The 6664-nt window shown below is 34.5% G+C and overlaps 1 long non-coding RNA gene across 1 annotated transcript; it reads left to right on the plus strand.

The window, feature by feature from the left end:
- On the plus strand, positions 7 to 2496 carry LOC109833010. The gene is made up of 3 exons (XR_002245063.1): positions 7 to 773; positions 1979 to 2041; positions 2193 to 2496. It is a non-coding gene; the product is annotated as an uncharacterized LOC109833010 (long non-coding RNA).

The raw sequence follows: 6664 nt of genomic DNA on the forward strand, positions 1-6664 counted from the left end.
GTCAAATCAATCACCAGCCTCCTCCCCATCTCAACTCCCATGGCTTCTTCTCCCCGCCGACAACCGAACCACCACCAATCACCGCCTCTTCTTCAACCTCGCCGACAACAGAACCTACAATTTCCCTCTCGTCGAATCTCGCCGCACTCCTCACTCCCAAAGACATCGAAACCCTAACCTTGACCATTCCTCTGGCGCGCTCCTCGGTCCCTCTCCCTCCGCTGCCATTGACGGAGATCGGCGCGCATGTGCTCGGAAAAGCCAAGGTTCTTGATTCCAATCACGTTGCTGTTATTTTCCCACATGGTAGTGATATACTCCTCTGTAGGCTCTTAAAAACATTGCGGGTATTCCATTGGTTGAAGGGCTTAGTGTTTGTGATTACCTCGTTGAGTCTCCGCAGGGGGAGTTGTTGTTGGTGTGGAGGAAAGGTGAGAGGAAGATATTTGAATTGTTTCGGTTGGATGCGAGTGGACGGAAAAAAGTTTGGATTGAGATGACTAATATAGGGGACAATGTGGTGTTTGTGGATGGTATTCAAGCTATGTTTTTTTGTGCTGGAGATTTGGAGGGCTGTAGAGGGAATTGCATTTATTTTGTGGATGGTTAACCCTGGTGGTTTACAAAATAAAGGGCTTAAGGTCTTTGACATGGATAATGGTCGGTTTGAAGATGACCCGTTATTTTCCTTTTTTTTTCCTCGAGGGCATTGGGGAAAGGCTTTGTGGGTAGTTCCAAGTCTTGGTTAGAGATTTTTGCTGAAGCTCCTTGAGGTAATTTTTGTAACCCGTTTGCTGATTTATGTATTTTAGTACATGAACTGGTTTAAAAAAATTCATTTGCTTCCCGATGATTAAGTTGCTTGTTAACTTTTCTTAATGAACGTTGCTGCTAAATTCCAAGCAATTGAATTGCAAAACTATTGTTAGCACTTCAGATACATGGCAGCTGGATTGTATAGATATTAATTGAAGCTAGAAAATTCTCAACACATTGAGTTTATTTCTGATAATATGCATATGATTTGGTAAGGGCTATCCGATAGTATGTTAAGTCATAGAAAAATAAGTTTATGTTTGTGCTTCTTCTTCTTATTCTTTTTTCTTAACCATATATGCTTTATTACAGTGGCGGAGCTAGGAATTCATGACAATGGTGTCGCAATATATATAAAAAGACGATATTACTAATTTTTCTCTTATATTCAGTATAATCATGAACTTTAACAAGATATAAAAGATATATTTAACTAAGTGTAATTACAATTGATCCCTATGCATCCTCATGTTTTGAAATTGTTGCATTATAGCTTCGTTTGAAATACCATTAAATACATCCTTTTCAATATAAGTTACTAGTTTGCCGTTCATCCACTAATGAACCACTTGATTTCACAGACGACCCTTTTCAATATAAGCCAGTCTTTTTTTTCCCCCTTTTCTAAAATGATGTTAACTATTTGGTACGTGGACTTTTGGGATTGGGTCATTTAAGGCTTTGTCCATTAGAGATGAATTAATAGATCATATGATTTAAGGCTAGTATATACTGGTAGTTTCACTTCAGACTCTTATTTTGGCCCATGCCAAGCACCATGCATCCATGCATCCATACATAAATCATAGCATAAACCCCAATTAAATGCATACTCATAAATAAAAAAAACTTATGTAATCAATTGATTAAACAATAAAGCAATGTATTATTAAGTACATGCTAACGGCCAAGAACTTCATGATCTCGTCTCTATATGCAACTGTTATTATATGGGAAATATTATATGCAAGATTCTTTATTAATTGGTCATTATTTTCTTCACAACCTAAAGCACAATGAACTATCAATTGCCAAAAACATCCAGTAGTCCTCTCTTTTTCAGTCCATCTTCATCATAATGAGGCATTTATATTTTCTTTCCCATTACAACCTAACCTGGAATAGAAGACTAAAAGCGTTATTGTTTTATTTTTGCTCTTAGGTCGTCCCTTCAATTTGAAACGGAATCCGGAGTTGTTCGTTTTTCTTCATCAGATAATTTAAGGTGATAATTTTTTTTCTTTTTTTCATTTTATGACAATTTCAATGATCTCTTTAGCATTTTGCTTACAATGATTTTAGTAGTTTTAACAAATAAATCACATTATTGTTCTATCATAATTTTTGATTTATTGATTGGTTCATCTACAAACTAGAAACCAAGAAGACTCATGGTGGAGATAAGAGAAAGATCGTTGGACATCTTCATTTTGTATGGAAAAAATGTGTACTTGGTCTTAGTTTAGTTTGTAAATAAGATTTATACGGTTAATATGTAATTAAGATTTATAGAACGATGTGAATGCTCAATTTGTGGAGCAAAATTTAGGGTTGGGTGGTCTAAAGGTCAATTTCATGAAGATTCACTGGAGAAAGTATTGCTATTTGCAGACGGTGATAAGATTCAATCGACAAACAAAGAAACTGAATGAGGAAGAAGACTGAGATGTTATGCTCGAATTTCTTTTTATCATTTTAAATGGGGTTAATGTAATTTCACCCACATTCTGTTACTATTTTAATAGTCCTTAGATTAGGGGGCAAAAGTAAAGGTAATTAACAATATCACTTATTTAAATGGAAAGTCGGTTTTATCATGTTTAACGAGAGAAGCTGTATCATTAGAAATTGAACTAAAGGTTATGAGTACTCATAAATTAGTTTGGAAATGATAACTACACTAAATAGATAAATGAGGTGGTAATCTACAAGTTGTCTAAGAACATATGGCTTTTATGTTTTTTAAGTTTTCAATAGATTGGTACGGTTTTTCTCAATATACATGACATAGGATTACTTTCCTTGAGAGATCTAGCTTAATCTACACCATGATGAAATATCACTACTAATATTAAGCCACTTTTAAACAAGAAAGATTAGTTTTAATCCTAAATAATTTACATCTTCAAAATTCAGTACAAATTTACTTTGAAGTTCAGATATTTTAGAAATAAAATTTTAGGAGCTTTAGTTTCAAGAAAATTTAGGTTCCCAAGTCCGAAAAAAGTTATTTTGAAGTGTAGAAAATAAAATAAAAAGATAATTATCGAGAAAATTTATCAATTACACGAAAAAAGTTATTTTGAAGTGTAGAAAATAAAATAAAAAGATAATTATCGAGAAAATTTATCAATTACACCCTATTTATAAAAAAAATCTATTCCAAAAAATAAAGAATATTTAGAATAAAAAATTGCCATTTATTTATGTTCTCCATAATTTTTGTTTTAAGACTAAAATTTTATAAATTCAAGAAAATTTACCTTGAAGATCAAAATCTTAAAATAAGAGATTGCAATAGAGGTTTAGATTTAAGAGAGTTTAGTTTACCCCCTTAAATCCCACAACCTTTATTTAGAAATCCATAATATAGAGGTTTACAAAATAAACCGTCTTTGCAAAAATTATCTACCCAATCCTTTTTTTTTTTTTAGAAAATTTGATATTTATCCCATTTTTTACTTCTAGATAAAGAAAAGTTAGTAATTACAAAACCTTACAATTTAGGTAAACTATTATAAACCCTAATTTCAAAACTAATAACTAAATTATACATGACAATGAGCTTACGTGCAACACACGTGCACCATACTAGTGTGTGTGTGTATATATATATATATATATATATATATTTTTAACTATTTAATATATTTATGTTAAGTAATTCAAGAAGTGAATCACCTTTCCAATGACATTTTAGGAGTCAATTCAGTTGCATCCTAACAGAGCAAGTTTTGATTTTAACTTTTATAATAATTTGATTTTCTGACATATTGGAAATTGAGAAATAAGATATGATTTTTTTAGATTGCTAAGTATTCCAAAATGACTCCTAGTTTTTTACCCGTGCAATGCACATGAATTATTGTTGACGAATAATGACAATCAAAGTTCCAGAAAATCAATCCATGGTTTCCCAATTCGATATAGCTAACGTACACAAAACCAAGCATGTCTGTAAAACTTGTATAGATCACATGATTGTTGAAACTACTAGGTTATAATACAAACTACAACAATGTTCTTATAATGTCATTATGCTTTACAGAAATCAACATAGTTTTCAGATGTTCCATGTAACTTTTCATGATTGAATGACCAGCCATCATGCGTCCATAAAATCTTAAACTGACCCTTTCAATGTAAATAGAGTTAGATTTGTCCGACTCTGTGCTTGAAATTTCTGCAACAAATTTGTGAGCACCTGTGCAACATTCTGAGCATTTTGCATCATAGCCTAGAACCTATAAGTTAGCTTAAAAAATAATTGGTAAAAGTTACAACACTATTAATTAAATGGGATTAATAGGATAAATTAACCTTTTTGCAATATGGAGCGAGCATAAAAAAAATGAACCCATGGATAAGATCCTGTTTGGTGCGAAAATTCGAAGAAGACAATTGAGAATCTGATTTATTGTATTATCTCTCTAACTAACTTAGATAAAAAATGAATACAATCCTCTCAATACAATTTCTCTCTAATTGACTTTAGAAAAAGAAATTACACTCTTCTTAATCGGAATCCCGATTTACAAAAGAGAAGAAGATCGACGGAGATCCTCCCTTTTGTTTAAGTCTGGGTTTTTCACGGTAGCGATGAGATGCCTCCCTCGAATGCTCGCATCGAGTTTGCTTCTCGTTGACGATCTGAACGTCTTATTTCACTGGAATGTGGTTGATTCATCTTGATTGACGTTGAAGAGAACTTGCATGGCAAGTTTGAAATTCTGAACGAGTTAATAACTCAGAATGAGTTTAAACTCTTGAAAAAGAGTTGATTTAAACCAAAAATCAGTTAATAAGCTAGGAATGAAAGCTCCAAGGACTGCTCCACAAGATGAATGCCGATCTCTCCTTTGTGCAGTTTTGATCTCCAAAATTTCAGATCGAAGATCCCCCAAAAAGATTTGAATTAAGCTGATTTTTTAGCTATTTATAGAGATTTTTAGGGGTGTAATCGCCCCCTAAAATCTCTCCTTAATGGGGTGTAACGGACCCCATTTTATGAAAAACGGTTTTGAAACCATTCAAGGGTTTAAGGGGTGTACCCCCCCTAAATCATGGGAGAACGGTTTTAGAACCGTTTAACTCATATTTGAACAAGCCAAACACAAAATCTGCGTTCTAGAATTGAAATGCAGAGTTAGGACCTGTGTTGGCGGCTGAGAACGCACAGGTCGCGCTGCATTTTGAATCTGGACTGCAAGGCTGACCCTTGCGTTTTGAAGTAGGAACGCAGCTCTTGAGCTTTGCGTCTCGTTCTGGAACACAGCTACGGGCTCTGCGTTTTGCTTCTGGGAGTTTGGAACGCGGCCACGAGCTCTGCGTTTTGAATCTGGGACGCAGATGTGAGCTCTGCGTGTGGATTTGAAGAGATCGTCAATTTGTAGTTTTTTTGCTAGAGCGTTGCAAATACCGTCATCTTGTAATCTTCGTCTTGGCTCTTTGTAAATATGAGAGTCGTCAGATTGTAACTCCCGATGTTGATTGTGAAGGCTGTTGATTAGATCTTTTATCAGTTGTTGTGAAGGTCGTCAGATTATAACCTTCATCGATATACGTGAAAGTCTTTAAAGTGTAGCCTTCTGAAAGTCGTCAAATTGTAACTTTCATCATCAGTGTTTGATGGGGATCAGCTATCTGCAATGATTTTTAGACAACCTACAGATCCTATAAGTTAGCTACAACAATAATTGATGAAAAAAATACAACTCTATTAAAAAAGTGAAATAATAGGACATCTACTGTTGCTAACACTTGTGAAGGTGGAGGATATGATAATGGACTTATCGAGGATAATCAAGGTGTTGATGAAGTATCAAGGGTTCAGAAGATTCTCCTGTATGGAACCACATAAATGATAACTTTTTATTTTCTTCTCACTCTATTTTCTTCTGGGATTCTTTATTTTCACAACTACGCCTATTAAACATGCTAGATTTTGATTATTACAATGTGTGTGGAATTACAAAGTATGCATTCCCTTTATCATTTAATTGCCATATGTGACTAGAGAACCCTGCTGTTGGAACTGGTAGTCCACTGGATAAAGTTTTATCATCAGATAATTTGAAATAAATATCATAGGAATTTGGCTTTTAAATTTGAATTGAAACAGTGCGTCCTGTCTTGATCATCTTCCTCTGAAATGTGAAACTGCTTATGATACATGTATACGGGAAGAACCTCTCCCGTTCTCCATCAGTGTAGCTCATAGCAGCTTGTCAGTTGTCACCATGCTTGTAAACCACACATGTAGTTTCTGTTAGTTGTACGTAACTTCCTACATAATCCACCATTCCATAGATGAAACAGTTTCAACTTCTTTTGGCTGGCCCTCATATGTACAGAATATCTAGGATTAGGCAATTTATCATTCAGAAACACCACTATGTGCTCCTATTGTCCAGTCTCCCCATTAACAAGCATAAGCAAAAGGTGGCATGGGGTCTTGCTATTTGGTGACGCAGCTTTTTCTGGATGATATGCAGCTGTTGGTTGATACATGATCCCTGTTAACGTATGGTGTACTCTAGGACTTGGATATCTTGAATTAGTATGATTGCGGTGAAGCTTTCGTGTGCCTTAAGTAGGCAGATAACGTATATGGGTTTATCTACCGTCG

This window comes from Asparagus officinalis, chromosome 3, assembly GCF_001876935.1.
Source record: "Asparagus officinalis chromosome 3, Aspof.V1, whole genome shotgun sequence".
NCBI classification, from domain to species: domain Eukaryota; kingdom Viridiplantae; phylum Streptophyta; class Magnoliopsida; order Asparagales; family Asparagaceae; genus Asparagus; species Asparagus officinalis.